Raw genomic sequence first — 19,611 nt, 5'->3', positions numbered from 1 at the left:
CAGAACTGTGGTAGGTGTTCAGACCAGAATGGTGACTAAATCTTAGGCTCTACCCTCTGGCTTACAGTCCAGATGGTAAGTAAGCAAATGGAAGTCTTCCTCTTTTTCTAAAGCTAACTCCTTCTGATCCTCTGGCCACACTGAAATGTCACATAAGTGACATAAGCAAGAGGCTGGCTTTGACATTTTTTTTAAGGATTTATTTTATTTATGCATACAAGAGCTAGGGTGTAAGCCAGAGGTGCAGGGGGGTAAGAAGATTCACCAGAGACAGAGTGGGGAACAGAACAGGCAGACTGACTGAAATACACTGCTAAGGGGAGCAGTGGGCGAGACAGGAGAGGTCTGCTGCACCATGTGGGTTACCTCCCTGGCTGGGGATCGAACACGTGCTGCAGTGGCTGCAGATTCCTTCATAGTGCTGAGACTTAACCCCTTGCGCCACCAGGGAGGCCCCCAAAACAATTTCTTTTATTTTCTAATTGAGCCTTTCCCCCTTGAAAGTTGAAAACTGTTCCTAAACAACAATGAAAACTGCATACCTAGTCATGGTTCATGGATTAATTTTTGAAAGCTATTTGAATACAAAACAGTAAAATACCTCCCCACCCCAGTATTTTAATATGCAATTTAATGTGTACTTTTAAATAGATATTATAAAATTTTAGAGCATGTCAGCAATTCTTTACCAAGATCATCTAATTAAAAGTGCTTAAAAAACATTATCTGTATGAAGAAATTAGTAATTTTTTATTCTGTCTCTACATTGCTCCTCAAGGCAGCCAATTTTAATAAAAACACTTTCAATGCTATTATGAGGTGTTAGTGCTTGTTTTTAAGGAAATAGCTGAATAATTAAAAATTCTCAGATTTATGGCATGGTATAATCCTTTCAGAATGTGTAATGCTTTTATAATGCTGTCCTTTATCAGCAAAGAAATGTAAATGTAGTTTTTATAAGCTGTATTGTATTACATTGTAGGGAATACATTTCTAAAATTAGGCAATTCAAGTCAGTGAGTATATAATTTGTCATACCAATACTTGCATATGTCACAACTGTTCTAGCATGTACCTTTTGTGTAAAATGAGATCTATTGTTATTGTCTTTCTTTACTGTTAGGATAATATAGCATTGCTTATTGCCACATAGCCTGACACTTAAGTCATTAGGTATGTACTACTTCTGACACTGTTATTTTCCTTGGTGTATTAGTTTTCTAGTGTTGATATAATAAAAAAAAATCCACAAAATGAGTGGCTTGAAACAACAGAAATGTATTCTCCCAGGCCTAGAGGCTGTCTGAAATCAAGGTAGCAGTAGGGTCATTCTCCCTGTGAATGTTCTAGAGAGGATACTTCCTGGTCTCTTCTATCTTCTGGGAGATCCTGGCATTCTTTGGCTTGTCTAATCTCTGCCTCTGTCTTCACATATCTTCTTCCTTCTGTGCATCTATCTCTGTCCTATTTTCTTATATGGAAAGCTTGTTGACTCTGAATAGAATAAACTTGGGTTTATAGAAATTAATCTTACTGTTTTAGTCAGTTTGGCTTGGTATAACAGGATACTGTAGATTGAGTGAGTAACTAAAACAACAAACATTTATTTTTCATGGTTCTGGAGACTGGAATTCTGAGGTCAGGGTGCCCACAGTGTCAGGTCCTTGGTAAGGGTTCTCCTAGTTACATGCTTACATGGCTGGGGTGGGAGGTGGGGATGGAGAGAAAGAGATAGAGGGAGAGAGAGACAGAGAAAGAGAGAGAGAGAGAGAGAGAGAGAAAGAGAGAGAGAGAGAAGAGAGAGAGAGAGAGAGAGAGAGAGAGACGTGCACACACCTGGAGAGAAAGAGAGATTGACTTGTTTTATCAGGGGAACATGCACCTGGACAGACAAAAGGTTTCTTCTCAAGCCTCTCCTGCTGCCCCACTGTTACCATTTCTCCCTCCCTGCTTCCTTCTTCTCCTTCTGTCCCTTTTGTTTTCTTTGCCTGTCTCTCTTTTTAACAGTGTGTGTGTGTGTGTGTGTGTGTGTGTACGCACGCGCGCGCACGTTTCCAAGTAAGTTAAATACCTGTAAGATTTGAATTCCCTGGGATTTTAATAACTTTCTAAAGTTTATTATCTTCAACTATTATTTTATTAACCACTATAAGTTTATACCTGAATGTTCTCCCAATTTAATAGGTAAATGCCATCCTAATGTCTTCCTGTTCATGACTCTTTTCAATGTTTATAGTCATGGGGATTGTATCATTTCCTTGGTCTCGAATGAGTAACTCTCACTGTTTTAATTTCCACTTCTTTAATTTCCACTTCACATCCCAGAGAAATTTCCACTCTATTCCTTCACCACCACCTAGGTGGTGGAGGGATTGCTATTCAGCCAACACCAATAGGTGCTGGTTTTCCCCCTCAGGCGAGTCTTTAACAGGCCAAACCTATGAGAGACTCTCCCAGTCTCCCCCTGACCCAACAACACACAGACTCCATCCCTTGTTGCTCCTGATTCCATGCCTGGGAATTCCAGTGGTTAGCTGCTGGATGTCTCACTCAAGTCTACTGCAGCACCGTTGAGCTAATGTTGCTCTCATTTCCATTCCTTACCAGCTAGCTCATCCTCTGAACTTTTTATGTTATTGGTCAGAATAGAGCTTTTACCCTCGAAAAGCAGAAGTTATGCTTCAAGTTTTCTTTAGTTCTTTATTCAGTCATTTCCTTATATGCAATATACAACTTGTTTAGCACAAAGTTTCAATGTCACACATGTTTTTGTTTTTTTTTTTAGATTTATTTATTTATACAAGCACTGGGTACAGTCAGAAGTGTGAGAGGGTGAGGGAATTCACCAGAGCCAGAGCGGGGAGCAGAGCAGGCAGAAGGACCTAAGTACACTGCTGAGGGGAGCAGCGGGCGGCAGGAGAGGTCTGCGCGCCATGTGGGATCCTCATGGTGGCCGGGGATCAAACCGGTGCTGCACAGGCTGCAGGCAGCTTCACAGCCCAGCACTCAACTGCTGCGCCACCAGGGGAGGCCCCTCACACATGTTTTTGAAGCTATTAATTTCATTTAAGTTATACAGGAAATAGACACACACATTTTCATTGTGAAAAAGTTAAGTGATGCACTTAAAGTAAATATAATTTGACATCCCACAAATTCCACTCACTTCCATAGGTATAACTGCTATTATTACTTCAGAATATATGTGTATATACAAACATATATATAAAAATACCATATACATGTATACATGCACACATGAAGACACTTGATTTTGTGATTTTAAAAATAAAAGTGGTCATACATTATACATCTTTCATGTGATAGTTGTGGACTCCATTAAGGCAAGGGCTTTTGTGTCTTTTCCTCACAGATGTATCTGTAACAATATATTGAACCTGGTATGCAGTAGATTCTTGTTAAAGATATTTGAAATTGAACTTATTTTATCCACTTAATCATCTATCTTTGAAGTCTTTGCAAGTTAGTACATAGACAAACGATAAAAAAATTTCTTTTACCACTACATAGTAAATTCCACAGTATAAATGTGCCATAATTAATTTAACCGTTTCCCTAAGTATAGGCATCTGTGTTGTTTCCAGTTTTTCCAAACCAGTTGAACCAGATTATAGATTCAGCAGCTATATATTCAAATACTTGAATTATTAATACTGGAAATTTGTATTTTATATATTTTTAGATAATCTGATAGAGACAATAATATATAAATGTGCATTTCACAGATTGCCAATTATGGATCACACTTGATAATATTTAATAGACATTTATATACCCTCTTCTATGAAATTTCTGATCCTGTCTTTTGCCCGTATTTTACAGGATTATTATTTTCTTTTTTTAATAATAAATTTTATTTTTATATTCCCCATACAATTGCAGCCCCCTTATTTTGACCCCAATCCCTCCCCTCCCGCCCCCTACCCCCCATAGAGTGTCTCTGGTTCATAGTTTTTTGTTGATTTTGATTTTCACTTTCTTATAGTTATTCATTTCCCTGGTCCCTTATTTAAGTTTTCTAGATTCCTGCTATGAGTGAGACCATCCGGTATTTTTCTTTTTCTTTCTGGCTTATTTCGCTGAGCATGATCCCTTCCAGCTCCATCCATGTTGCTGCAACTTGCATGTGTTTATCTTTTTTGAATGCTGAGTAATATTCCATGGTGTATATGTACCACATCTTCTTGATCCAGTCATCTATTTTTGGGCATTTGGATTGTTTCCAAATCTTAGCTATCGTAAATAGTGCTGCTATAAACATAGGGGTGCAGGTGCTCTTTGGAATTGATGTTTCTGTGTCCTTTGGGTAAATACCTAGGAGTGGAATTGCTGGATCATATGGAAGCTCTATGTTTAGTAGGTCCAGAAATCTCCACACAGCTCTCCATAGTGGTTGGACCAGTTTGCACTCCCACCAACAGTGCAGAAGAGTTCCTTTTTCTCCACACCCTCACCAACATTTGTTGTTGCTAGTTTTTTTAATATGTGCCATTCTCACTGGTGTAAGATGGTATCTCATTGTAGTTTTGATTTGCATTTCCCTGATTGCAAGTGATGTTGAACATTTTTTCATATGCCTGTTGGCCATTTGCATTTCCTCTTCAGAGAAGTTTCTTTTTAGCTCTTCTGCCCATTTTTTGACTGGATTATTTTCTTTGTTGAGTTTCATCAGCTCTTTGCAGATTTTTGTGTTCAGTCCTTTATCATTAGTGTTGTGTGCAAAAATGTTCTCCCAGTTGGTGGGGTTTCTCTTTGTTTTTGTTATTATCTCTTTTGCTTTGCAGAAGCTCTTTAATTTGATGTAGTCCCAGCTGTTTATCTTTGCCTTCACTATCACTGCTTTGGGTGATGTATCTGTAAAGATGTCTTTGATGTGAATATCACATAGTATTTTGCCTACATTTCCTTCTATGTATTTTAATGCTATTCCAATCAAAATTTCAATGTCATTCTTCAAAGAAATAGAACAATTATTGATGAAATTCATATGGAATCACAAAAAACCCCGAATAGCCAAAGCTCTCCTGAAAAAAAAAGAAGGGAATGGAGGCATCACACTCCCAGACTTCAAACTATACCACAAAGCCATAATCATCAAAACTGCATGGTATTGGAACAAGAACAGACATACAGACCAATGGAATCGAATAGAAAATCCAGAAATAAACCCACAGATTTATGGTCAACTAATCTTTGACAAAGGAGCAAAGACTATGCATTGGAGCAAAGAAAGTTTGTTTAATAAACGGTGCTGGGAAAACTGGGTCGCTACATGCAAAAGAATGAAGCTTGACTACTACCTCACACCATACACAAAAATCAACTCAAAATGGATTATTATTTTCTTACTGGCTTCTAGGATTTTTTATACTCTAGATATTAATTTTGTGTGCATTCTACACTGTAAAAATAATTTTTTTTGCTCCTTTATCACTTGACTTTTACTTTATTGTGTATTATAAAACAAAAAGTCAATTTTGATTTGAACAGATTTTGAAATTTTTGTCGCAATCATATTTTGTTTTGTTTGTATTTCTTCCAATAGTTTTATATGTTTAACTATATGGTATGGAATTATTTTTCCTGCTGATCACATATTTATCATAAAATAGGTGTTGAATTTTGTCAGCTCCTTTTGATATCAATTGGACATCTGTGGTGATTTTTATCTTTGTTTTTGTTGATATTGTGAATTATATTAATTGATTTGTATATCTTGAAACTTCCTTGCATCCCTGGAATAAATCCCACTTAGTCATGATGTATGATTCTCTTAATGCATCACTGGATTCAATCTGACAAGATTTTATTGAGGACATTTGCATCTTTGTTCATCATTTTCTTTTTTGTGCTGTCCTTGTCTGGTTTTGGGATCAGGGTAATGCTGGCCTCCTAAAGTGTGTTTGGGATATTTCTTCCTATGATTTTTGGGAAGAGTTTGAGAATAGGTATCATAATAGATATTTGAATGTTGGTCGAATTCACTAGCAACACCATCTGGTCAATTTCTGTACTTGTGATTATTTTGTTAAAAATGTCTATTTCATCCTGGTTCAGTCTTGGAAATTGCATGGTCTAAAAATTTGTCCATTTCATCTAGGTTTTCCAATTTGTTTATATATATTCTCTTATGATCCCTTGTATTTCTGTAATATCTGCTATAACTTTGCCTCTTTCATTTCTGACTGTTTTCATTAGTGTTTTCTCTCATTTTCTAAATGAATCTAGGTAAGAGTTTATCACTTTTATTTATTCTTTCAAAGAACAAGCTTTTGACTTCAATTGATCTTTTGTATTATCTTTTTGGTTTCTATTTCATTTATTCTCACTTTAATTTTTATTATTCCCTTACTTCTACTTTTTCTGTCTCTTATAAGATGTGATAGCTCACCTCTTCATTATTGTTTGTCTTCAGATAACTTGTATTTTTTTTTTCTTTTTATTTATTTATACAAGCACTGGGTACATTCAGAAGCACAGGAGGGTGAGAGAATTCACCAGAGTCAGAGTGGAGAGCAGAGCAGGCAGACAGACGAAATGCACTGCTGAGGGGAGCAGCGGGTGGCAGGAGAGGTCTGCGCGCCATGTGGGACCCTCACCTGGCGGCCAGGGATTGAACCGGCACTGCAGAGGCTGCGGGCAACTTTGCAGCCCAGCGCTCAACCACTGCACCACCAAGGGAGGCCCTGGATAACTTGTATTTCTCCTTCGATTTCCTTGTTGATTCAGGAGTTACTCGGAAGTATTTTGTTTAGTTTCTACCTGTTTGGGTTTTTTTTTTTTTTTTTTTTTTCAGTTTTCTTTTTGTGGTGATTTTTAATTTCAGACTGAGATGATTTCAGTCTTCATATATTTATTGAAGCTTGTTTTGGGTCTCAACATATGATCTATCCATGAGAATGTTCCATGTGTACTTGAACAGAATGGGACTCATTCATTTTGGGTTGGAGATTTCTGAATATGTTTGTTTGATAGGACACTTATGGTCACCACTATTTCCTCATTTTTTTTAATGTCTGGATGATGCTCTATGAATATCCATTGATGTAAACAGTGTGTTTAGATTTCCTACTCTTATTGTGGTTATGTCAATGTCTTGCTTTAGATCTGTTCATTGATTTATATATACAGGTGTCCCTGTGCTGGGTGTGTAAATATCAATGACAGCTATATCTTCTTGATGGATTTGTTCCCTTGATCATTATATGGTATCCACCTTTGACACCTGTTACCTTTTTGGCTGAAAGTGTAATTTATCAGATGTGTAAATCGTGCTCCTGCCTTTTCCTCTGTGTTAATGATTTGAAATACCTTACCCCAGTCTCTTACTGTGAGTCTATGTCTTTAGATCTGATGTGAAACTCTTGTATCCATAATGTAGATGGATTCTGCTTTTTTTTTTTTAATGCACTCAACCACTCCACTTTTGATTAGTAAGTTCAGACTATTCACACTTAGGGGGATTATTGATATATGGAGCTTCTTTTGTTATTTGGTTGTTTATATTTCCACAGTTTATTTTTCCATGTATTGCTATCTTTTCATTTGAGTGTTTTTCTACGGTGGTTCTCCTATTTTCTTCACTTTTTCTTCTAAGTGTTCTGTTCCAGATTTTTGTTTTGTGGTTACCATGAGGGTTGTAGAAAACTTTCTATATCCAAGGTAGTCTTTTTCTTTGCTGGTATTGAATTGACTATTCAAAATCTGTCCTTTTTCTCTTCCTATCATATGTTTTGTTGTTTCAGTTATTCTTGTTAGTTTCTGATTTTGTATTCACATTTATCACTTTGCTCAAGATTTTGTGATTTTTTTTCTTCTTTTTAGGTAGAAGAACTTTTTTCATCTTTTCTTATAGGGTAGGTCTGGCAGTGCTTTTGTTTGTGAGGAAAAGCCTTTGTTTCTCCATCATATTTGAATGGTAATTTTGCAGGGTAGAGTATTCTTGGGTGTCAATTTTTATCTTTTAGAATTGCTAATATGTTATTCTACTCTCTTCTAACAGAATTTTTGCTGAAAAGTCTGATGAAAGCATGGTTGAAGTGCCTTTGTATGTTATATGCTTTCTTTTCCTGAACAGCTTTTAACATATTTTCTTTATCATTGGCTTTTGATAATTTAACTTATTTTGCATTCTCTGTGTGTCTTCATTTCATTCAGCATCTTTTTTTCATTCAGCAGAATGAATATTCTGAGTATCTTTTCTGAGATCCCGAACCTACTGTTTTTCATTAAATTGAGATTCTTCATGATAGTTAGTCCAAATTTATGTTTGTTAGATCCTCCAGTCTGTGCCATTTGTATATTTGTCTCTCAAAGATTAAATTTTTTTCTTCCAATGTTCTCATCTTGTATTCCCAGTCTCCTTGTTTCCTAGGCATGTGTGTTGCCTTACTAATTTTTCTTGTTGGGGCTCTATGAATTTAGTTTTGTTTGTTTATCTTTGTTTGCCTTGGTTGTGTGTGGGGGAGGGAAGGGAAGCGGGAGTCCGAAGACTTCAGCCTGAGTCTTGGGGAAGAGGAAGGATCAAACTGTGTGGAGAGTCATATACTGTTTATTCTCCATCTCCAGACCAGACCAGGTACACATCACTGAATGCAGCCCACATTCCAGGTCCCTACTACCTTGCCATTCCTCTCCATGGTACACAGTGGGTCTCTCTCTCCAATCTCAGAAATTTTCAGTTTCTGAGAAGAGAGGGGGTAGGAACCAGTGTTCCACGCTGCCAATAGCCAGATTCTCTGTGACTGAACAAAAGGTCCCAGCCCCCAGGAACATGTAGCCCTTAACTTCACCTTCACTTGGAAAACCTCCTGTACAAGGTCTGTGTGTTATGCAGTCTGTACCTGCACCCAGCCTGTTTGACTGACTGGAATGGTCATTCTGGCCACAACATTCTTTCACTCTTCCTTGTCTGCCACCATAATGAACCACCAACCTACCCACCTCCTCAGAGGACAAAAAAAATCTGTGGGTCAGTCCTGAGAAGTAGGTAATGAACTGGTGAGATTTCATCTGAGCAATCATTGATTTCTCATTGTGCTTATTAAAACCTGTGGAGAGGCTTATCAAAACCTCCTTATTCCACCATGTCATGACATACATCCTTTATTTTATTTTTTTAAAGATTTATTTATTTATGTATACAAGAGCTGGGTTACAGTCCAGAGATGCAGGGGGATGAGAGGATTCACCAGAGACAGAGAGGGAAACAGACCAGGCAGATGGACTAAAATGCACTGCTAAGGGGAGCAGCGGACAAGCCAGGAGAGGCCTGCCTCGCCATGTGGGTTGCTCCCTGGCCTGCCGGGGATCGAAATGGTGCTGCAGAGGCTGCGGATTTCTTCATAGTGTGATGCTTAACCCCTTGCACCACTAGGAAGGCCCCATATGTTTTCTTTTTTAAAAATTTATATTTGGGTAGAAGAACTGGGGTGTAGGCCAGAGGTGCAGGGGGTGAGAGGGTTCCCTAGAGATACAGTGGGGAGCAGAATAGGTGGATCCACTGAAATACACTGCTGAGGGGAGCAGCGGGTGAGTCAGGAGAGGTCTGCTACACCATGTGGGTTGCTTCCTGGCCACCTGGGATTGAACTTATGCTGCAGAGGCTGTGGATCACTTCATAGTGCAGTGCTTAACCCCTTGTGCCACCAGGGAGGCCCCATATGTCCTTTAAACCTCAGTCACTTATATCTATACCTCACTTATGACAAAAATATTTTTAATGTTTTTTGACAACTAGTATACTTTTCTTGTCTTTGTATATATTCTCTTTGAATTTTCATTTTACTTTTTTAACTCATAACAGAAATCTATATAATAATGATATTGATCTTGTGTCATATTAACTAGTATCTAATTTTATTGTTTATTTTTAAGATTTTACTTACAGTGTTTTTAGTTAAAGTTTAAAAACATGTTTTGAAGGGCCTCCCCGGTGGCGCAGCAGTTGAGCGCTGGGTTGCGAAGCTGCCCGCGGCCTCTGCGGCGCCGGTTCGATCCCCGGCTGCTCCCCGGCCACCGGAGGAGGGTCCCACATGGCGCGCAGACCTCTCCTGCCGCCCGCTGCTCCCCTCAGCAGTGTACTTCGGTCCTTCTGCCTGCTCTGCTCCCTGCTCTGGCTCTGGTGAATTCTCTCACCCTCCCGTGCTTCTGACTGTACCCAGTGCATGTATAAACAAAAACAAACAAACAAACAAATAAATAATAAATAAATAAAAACATGCCTCTATAAAAAAATTTAAAAAAAAAAAACATGTTTTGAAGTTATATCTATTGCTCTTTTTTCTCTAATTTCTTCTAGTGCACTTATTTTTAGGAAGGTAGTATCTATCTCTAGAGGGATTAAATAACAGCTTTTGTATTGATAGCATTTTTTGAAGCTACTTTTGACATTTGTCTATAAATCCATCAGAGATTTATCATGGCTCATGGTGAAGGTAAGGCACAACTTTGGAAGCAGAAATAGGGTTTAAGAAAGCTGCTTATGAAGCTGGGTTGCTGGGCTTCAATAGCTGGCTCTGTCATTTACCAGCCCCAGGCAAATTTACTTAACCTCTGTAACTCAGTTTTTCACATGCAAAAGGGATATGATTATTGCACAAACCTCTTAGGATTTCTGTAAGGATTAAACACATTAGATTGTATAGAACATTGAGAGCAGTGCTTTGCACATTGTGATAATGCAATGACTATTGACAATGACAAAAACAATAAAAGAGGTCCTATGAAGTAGGTTTCATTATTTTTTTCTGTTTTATAAATGATGTAACTGAAGATTTGATAAGTAGTTCATCCTCAGTCACACAATGGATAAATGGCAGAACTCTGACCTTAGTAAAGGTCATAGATGAACTCTTAGCTTAACATCTGTATCTGGGTTATTTATTCTGTCCCTTCTGTTGGTTTTTGTACACTGACACAATTTTTAGTTATTGCAGCTGTCTAATACATTTTAATACCTGCTAGGTCATTTCTTTTCATTACTCTTTTTTTTTTTCTTCAGAAATGCATTTGACTTCTGTAGATTAGTTATTCTTTCTGTTGAAGATTAAAATCTTGTCATTTTCCAACTACAGGTCTATTTGAATTTTGATTAGATTTTATAAAGTCCATAAATTAAGATGTCAGTTTTTTTATATTCTATTGTTTTCATCAATCAGATGATAATTCCTTTTTTATTATAAGTTTCTGTTTTTTCCTTAAATACAGGTAAATTCACATTTGTTATAAAGTAACTGGAAATACCCTTCTGTTGTAATGATAAATGGGATCTTGTTTTAATGATATTTTCTTATTATTTGTTGGTGAGAACTATTGATTTTTTTGTTTTTATTTTTTTAAATAAACTTATTTGTTTTTTAAATTGAGGTAGTATTGGGCTCCCATGCCATCAGGTATGAATGCAGCCTACCACCAAATCACCCATAATCCATTGTGCTTCCTTCTTTCTTTGTGGTAACTATTGATTTTAAGAACTATTTTAAGCATTTATTTTGTGTCAGTAGAATATACTAAGATTCTCAAGTAGCTTTTCACTTAGTTATTGTTTTTATCCTGCTTGTTCATAGTTACATTTTTCATTTCTATTTTCATATATTTTCCCTTTCAGAATAATGTAAAGTAATATGGAATTTTGTACTTGTTTCATATGTATATGGGGATTTTTTTTTAGTGAAAATTTTTTATTAATAATAGACATGTTTTATTTAATGGAAATTTTTATTGCCTTTTCATATTGGCTATTGGTTTAAAATATATTTATTGTGATTAATTTTTTTACTCCTTTGTATCTAAGATTCTTTCAGAAGTGAGCATTGACTTTCAGTGAGATATGAACATGGTCTCACATATTGAACAAATTGTGTAATTTATTATATTGATAAACTTACTAAACATTCTTGCTTTTCTGGTATAATCTCTATTTGGTCATTGGGGGTGGTGTTTTGCTAGTGAATTAGTTTTGCTACTATTGAAGTTTAGTACAGTTTGTCTGTAAAATGAACTTGTTCTTAGGGACTATGGTGATGGTTCATGGGTGATGTGGTGGTGGGAGATTTATGGGGACTACACTAAAGGGAGAAACAAATCTTGTACAAAAATGAACAATTATGTAAGAAAATAAGAGTTTAATAAAAAAAAGCTTGTTCTTTATAAAAAACTAAATGAATGTATTTACAAATGAACATATGACAAAGTTGATGACTATGCAAAATGATTAAAATTCCCAGTGCAAGATTAATGTCACAGAAATTGAGGGAAAAGAAGTGTATATATGCCTCATTCATGTTCATCTCAGTTTACTTGATAAAACCAGAGACTGGTCTGTTTGTTGAGAACAAGGGGAATAAGAGTTGCATGGGAGCTTAAGAAGATGGTAAAACTCAAGTGAAATGTAAAGTGGAATAAAAGGAATGAGCTAGGTTCTTACCACGTTCATATTTTAAGACTACAGTATAGGGATGCTAATTTCTTTATTTATTACATTGAGAGAACCCCAACCATTTCAGTTTGTCAAATTAAAGGATTAGCAAAGGACAAATCATAAAACTTCATTGAGTACAAAGATGCCACAGGATCTTTTTTAGTGATAATGTCCATGTTTTATACAGAGATATTTCTGAAAGGAACCCTCTCTATCACAGTGAAAACAGAAGTAAATGGAAGCTCAGAAATTCTTCTGTTTGTTTCCATTAGAGCTCTTTTGTTATTTCTTTTCATGGCTTCCCATATTGAAATCAAACTTACCCAACCTAAGTATGTCCCAAATTCACCATGACCAAGGCGAATTGCAGTTTCTGCCCCTAAAGCACGAATCTTTTCATACGCAATGCAATAACATTACAGAACTTTTCCTGAGTCAGAATATTTAAACCAGGATCCTCAAAATGCAGAAACATTTTTACATTCTCAAGACATTTCATGGAGAGAGTCATGAGATATGAGGTCACAGAAAAGAAAGTTTCTGTTGACTTTGTCAGTTAGGCAGGTAAGGATCTGATGGTCAGTCTTGTGGCTACATTCTCTACATCACTCTAGACTCATTGCTTCTCTTGAGTCTCAGGGTTAATGGCCTTAGTGTAAATTGGTGGAACATTTTTTTTAAAGATTTATTTATTTATTTATGCAGACAAGAGCTGGGATACAGGCCAGAGATGCAGTGGGCAGAGGCCGGTGAGAGGATTCACCAGAGACAGAGTGGGGAACAGAACAGGCAGACTGACTGAAATACATTGCTGAGGGGAGCAGAGGGTGAGACAGGAGGGGTCTGCCTTGCCATGTGGGTTGCTCCCTGGCCGGGGATTGAACTGGTGCTGCAGAGGCTGCGGATTGCTTCATAGTGCAGTGCTTAACCCCTTGCGCCACCAGGGAGGTCCTGCTAGAACATTTTATCATTATTTTTTAAAAGTTTTGTCCCATGATGGGATAATTCCATTTGAGAACAATCTTTTTTTTTCCCCAAAAAATGCATATATCTTCTAATCTTAAGGTCTCAGATTCCCCATTTATAGTAGCTATGCATATTTGTTCCAAATTTTATGAATTTCCTATGAATTTCCTACCCCATGGTGAGGTTCCCCTTTCTCTTCTTTCCCCAGACATTTGCCAAGAACAGGTCTCTCACAGTTCCTGTGAAATTATATTAACTTTCCCTTGAGAGTAACATGTGCAAGAAGATTGTGATTAAGTTGCAATAGCTCTAGTATCTTGAAAGATTGATCTCAGATTTATCTGAAAAATCCTGGAAATGCCAAAGTGGTTTATTTGCCTGGTACATATTTTCCCCAACTGTAATGTAAATGCAAAAAAGAAACAAATCTTATCATATATGATCTCTTGAACTAAATGTAAGCATGTAGAATTTTAGTTAAAGTAAGGAATAAAATGTTTTGATCCCAAAGTTATTATGAAATTTCTTCAACTCACTCAGCAATGAAACTGTTTCCCACCTCAGGGATTCCATTAGGCTAAATCCCACAGGGTGAATGTTCCCTCTCTAGGAAACTGGTGTCCTGGTTTCGTAATTGAACTGAAGTTGCTAGAAGCTTTGCACCATGCCCTTGTCTCAGAAATAATTGGCTGAAGTCTTTGTCCTGATTGCTGGTGAGGCTATTTATTTAATCTGTCAAGGATAGAGGCCCTTGTGGGTAGATTATTCAACGTGCTACCATTTACATTGCCTGGATGGAGCATTATTACACACATTATTAACAGTGCGCACTAATAAAAATGAGTTTGATAAATGTAAGTATGAAATTCTGCCATCATAATTTAAGTCATTTCTAATGCTTATTTTTATTCTTTGTTTGCAATATAACATGAATTCTTTTTAGATTTCTACCACATCAGCCCCTTTTCTAAGTTTTCAGTCTCTATTGCTCTATTCTAAATGTCTTGTGAAAAAGCACTCTCATAACTGAAACTAAGTTTAATGGAAGTCATTTTATTTTTTCTTGCCCCAATCAACTAAATATGATCTTCTTAATTAAGGTAAGACATTTTTAACCTACAGTTGGGCTCTCAATTTTTTTCTCTTCAAAAACCTTTTCCTTCTTCAGCAACTCTGGTCTTCCTGTTGACCTGCTGTAAAGTGGAGGGAGGGGGAGGAAAAGAAGGATTTGTTTTTGAGAACTCAACTATCTATAAATGACTTCCTCTTGTTTGGTACATTCACTTGCAGGGTTTCATTTTCAAATGCCTGCTTGCAGGATCCATGTCCTGGAGGAAGGAACCATGTCATCCTTCACTCATCCTGTACACATAACCTGACCACCGCTCCGAATATTATCTCCTATCACTTCTGGCATTACTTGTGCTTCTCCTCTTCCTGAGGTTCATAATTCATGTCACTGATTTCCGGTGCATACGGAGTCAGGTTTTAGAAATATGAGACAATTTTAAAATTACAGATGCAAAGCCTAGCTGTTTTAGCCAACATCTGCAACTAGTTTACGGGATTAAGCAAAATAGCTGCTCTGGATGACTGATATTTACCAGGGCCTCTCCATTTCCCATCAGAAATTGGAATGCCTGTTACTTATATGTTCTTCAGTTTTCAATAGAAATCAGGATTTCATCTGTTACATACCTCACTTTATTAAGTTTCCTCACAGAGTATCTTGAGTTACAACCAATTTTCAATTAGCCTTGATTATGGAGGTCAGGAAGAATATGGGTAATTAAAATCCACAAATAATTAAGAGACTTCATTTAACTAAAAGTTCCAACACTATCCTAAAACTTTTAGCTGAAATTACAAACAAGTGAAACATCTGATGTGGTTTTCTTTTGTTTTGGTGAAGACAAAAAAATCAGAATATGTCACTCCTTTCTTATAACCACTCAAAAGTACTTCATCTTTAGGACAAAGTCCAGTGTTAGCATCCATTATCCATTCCCTGGTTACTTCTAGTTCCTTCTCTTGTCACTGGCATTCCTGGATTCTGAGCTCCCACAAACATTACCTTCAGTCAGTGCCCTCAGTAGTCCAGGCATTTTCCCTGCTGGGCTTTTATATAGATACATACATATATACATATATATATATATGTATATATATATATATATATTACATCATTGTTCATTTTTGTACAATGTATGCTTTCTCCTCTCAGGTAGAGTCCCTGTAAAATTCTTACCACCAATTCACCCATGCACCACTATTGGGCTTTTTATGTGCTCTTTTCTGTGCCTGAAATATTTTCTTTTCCATTTTTTGCATGAATAGCATCTTCTCTCTTATCTGAAAGTATCCCTTCATTAGGAGTACCTGCCCTGACTTCTACAACAGTTCTTTGCTGTATATTCCCATAAAGCATGTACCTTTCTCAACCAATTTTTGTATATTTAGTTGTTCTCTCCCACTTGCATGTAAGTTCTCTGAGATTTGAACAGTAACTGCCATTTTCATGGCTTCTCCCAGTTTGTAACTTAGAACTTGCTCATGATAGGTGTCCAAAAAATAACTGTTAATGAAAAGTAGAGTTATGTGTCTTGAAACATAGAGGTAAATAGCTAGGTAGGCAAATGACTTATAATAACTTATAAGCTGTGAGGTTAACATTCAGAAGGGAACATCTAGGATACATTAAAGTTGCTAATTAGCTTTGAGCATCACTTTTTTTGTCATCCAGAGGGGAAAAAATGGGTTTGAACTATATAATTGTCTCAGTGTTGTCATTTTAGGCCTGCCTAAGGTGACTGTACAAGTTTCCCATCTAAGTACATCTCCAGAATAGTGATTTCATCTAGCTCTGAAATGTGATTCTGAGTGAAATAAATTCCAGTCTTGTACCTGATTTAAACTTAATTATCATCCAGAGTTAACCACCCAATTAGGAGTTTGTACTTAGCTTCAAATAGGTGCCAATATCTTTTCATGTAGAAGAATTACTTGCCATTTTGACCTTTACTCAGTAGATATCCCCCAATGTTGTGATAGTGCAGAATATACACACATAATCACAAAAAGCCCTTGGTGTTGGTATTGTCCCTAGTTTAGAACCATTGGGCTAATAGTCTATTGACAAACTTGTGATCTACAGAAGGTATAAGTATCCCAAAGGAGCATAAAGCAGAGTTGGTCTCTGCTTGATAATAATATCTACCATTTATTAAACATTCGTTGAACATTTGTTAGATGCCAGACATTCTGTGGAGAAATTTATGTATTTTCTATTAATACTCACAACATCTATTTGAAATTGGGACTGTTAACTCCAATTCTCAGATGGAAAATAAAATGATAATTGGCTAGATTAAGTAACTTGCCCCAAATCACACATCTAGCAAATGGCAGAACCAGCATACAAATCCCAAAGCACATGCTTTCAACCAAGCTACAATCTTATTAGGAAAATGGGCGCAAAACAAATACAATTGTAAGTAATTTGAAACAAGATGATGTAAGTGCAAAATTCAGATAATGAACACAGTAAATCTTCAGAGAAAATTATCCATATGGGCTACTGAAGCTTTTTTGCTATTCATTTTACATGCAATTTTACTGTCATCGATCAATTCCTTTTTTCTTAGAGTGGCATTATCCAGCAACTGCTATGTATATTTATTCTTCAACCTATCACTTTCTGACATATTTTATTTCTTATATTATCACATAATACCTACTACTTATTGATTGACTATTGTGTATAGGCGGTATACTTGGTGCTTTGTTCTTCAAAATGCTTTAACCTGAATGATTGTTTGACAACACATTTTCATCCTTTTTATGACTCGAATATCCAGGAAATTATTTAAAACATATTCTCTGCTTGATACATATAATCTTCATTGGCCAACTTTTAATATTCTTTTGTCCTTTTGGGAGAATTTTTTTCCTGTATCTAGAAGATATTATGAAGGTATCTTCAACAAGATGTTATGACAGTGCCTTTCTATCATTGGAGATACTAGGCTCCTTTCTCAGAATCTCTCCAACTTCCCCTTGCTTGATCCACGACTTAAAGGCAAGGGTCTAGTACAGAAGGGGAGACTTCAGTTTGCTGCTCTAACACTGTGATCCTACCACCCCTTCAGATTGGTCAGGTTGATGCTATACTGGTTGTTAAACATTTTGAATATTATCTCTTCAATAACCTCAGTGTTTCCCAAACTAGTGAATAAGTTTTTACTGTAAATTTTACTTTCCCTCATAGTTACAGTTGACCTTTTTAATTATTTTGCCTTATTAAATAATTTTCTTCTGTGACTTCTGTAGATACAATATTTTCTGTTCTTTCTCCCACCCCTGTAGCCACTCCTCTGCCTCCTCCATAGGCTCATCCCCTCCACGCAACCATTACATGTTGATTCTCTTCAACTGTTGGTTCTAGGTCTTTTTTTTTTTTAAATCACACTCTCACTTTATTGTCAGTTTTTTCATCCCCATGGCTTCAATCACACCTCTAATCAATAATTCACAAATGGGTATATCTGATTGAGACTTTTTTATAAACAGAGGTTTATTTCACATGTTAAAATCCTTGATTTTTTGTTTTTGAGGTAACATTGCATTGTAGCACTATGTAAGTTTCAGGTGTATATCATTATAAATCAACATCTGTATGTTCTACTTTAAGTTCAACAGGAAAATTTCAATTCTACCCTTCACCATACAACAGGCCTCTTTTTACCTGTATTACCCAATCTCCTCCCCCATTCCCTTCTGGTCTTATGATAATTTGATCTTATAGTATGAAAGTTTATTTTTGTTTTACTTAGTTCACTTTCTTGTTTCTTTATCTGCCACATGTGAGTAAACACAGTGTTTATTTTTCTTCATTTGACTTATTTCATTTAGCATAATACCCTCTAGTTCCATACTAGAGGCACTAGGTGTTACAGATGGCAGAATTTCATTTTTTTAAAAAAATAGTTGAATAGTATTCATTATGTACCTATAACTTTATCTGATCATTTGTTGATGGGCACTTAGGTTGTTTCCAACTCTTGACTGTTGTGAATAATGCTGCTATGAACATCACTTCTTCACATCTTGACATGGACAGACTGAACCCATGACATCTCTCCTCTCTGAACATAGTTCTCGTACCCTCTTGCTCAAAGAATATGCCTCTAGAGTCTGTCCGGTCTTAGTGTCATACTTGACACCTCACCTTCTGTCTCCAAATTATCAGTCATTAATTTTTCTTCCTGAATTTTTCTCAAAGCAGCCCATTTCTCTTTTGTATCTGTATCCACCACTTTGTCAAAGGTGCGATCATTTAGGACTTAGGATTTTACGTGATGTCCCAGTGTCTTCTCTCCTCTCTCTCTAATCTCTTCACTAAACTAGAGCCGGGAGGGAACTTTTCATGATGCAAATCTTATGTTTCTGACCTTCTTTAAACACTTCAAAGCCTTCCCGTTTCTCTCAGGATGAAGACCAAATTTCTTCACATAAATTACATGGCCAAGCACAGTTTGCTTTCTCTGCAAGCTCATCTTGCATGAGGGTCACACTTGCTTTCTATGCTGTGGCCACCCCACCCCCACCCCCTTCAGATTTTAGTGCCAGTGCTCAAATCTTCAAACACATCTCTTCTGATATACCATGCAAGTCAGAGCCACTCCTTGGCAGCACCAAAACCACCTGTTTTTACTTTTATCTGTGTGAGTTTTTGCTTAGTGTCTGTCCCTGTATTTGCCTATCAGCTCCTGAAGGTCACGGACTAGCCTGGTTTTGTTTGTTTGTATATATATTTATTGATTTTGGCTTATCCTTTTATTTCCAGTGTGCTCCCTGACACATGCATGGTACTCACTAACTCTCTAGTAAGTGAATTAGTAAATATTTACTAAGATGTTTCTTTTTCCTCTCCCCAAGAAGCTCTGTGTATTATTTTTAGTAAATTTATCCAAATTCTACTAAGTCCTGGCTAATCGTGAAGTGTCTTTTCTCTTGTGAGTGCGTGTGTATTTTTGTCCTTGAATGTGAGAAATAGATGATGGGCTTAGTTCTCATTCTGCTTTGTATCATTTGGAATCTCTTCCACATGGAGGGCTCCCATTAACTTCAAAGGAAGCTCTGCACATGGAAAAGATACACAGGAAAAAAGTGGAAAAAGTAGAGCCCTGATTTTCATCATAGTT

The 19,611-nt window shown here is 36.7% G+C and overlaps 1 protein-coding gene across 7 annotated transcripts in view; it reads left to right on the top strand.

The window, feature by feature from the left end:
- The window catches only part of DNM3 (dynamin 3), a 513,949-nt gene that overhangs the window by 239,961 nt on the left and 254,377 nt on the right, over window positions 1-19,611 (top strand). The gene's annotated exons all lie outside the window — the stretch shown is intronic.

Source organism: Talpa occidentalis, unplaced genomic scaffold (assembly GCF_014898055.3).
Source record: "Talpa occidentalis isolate TD23 unplaced genomic scaffold, MPIMG_talOcc4v2.1 talOcc4.12, whole genome shotgun sequence".
In the NCBI taxonomy this organism is placed as follows: domain Eukaryota; kingdom Metazoa; phylum Chordata; class Mammalia; order Eulipotyphla; family Talpidae; genus Talpa; species Talpa occidentalis.
This window is presented reverse-complemented; position numbering and strand designations above follow the sequence as displayed.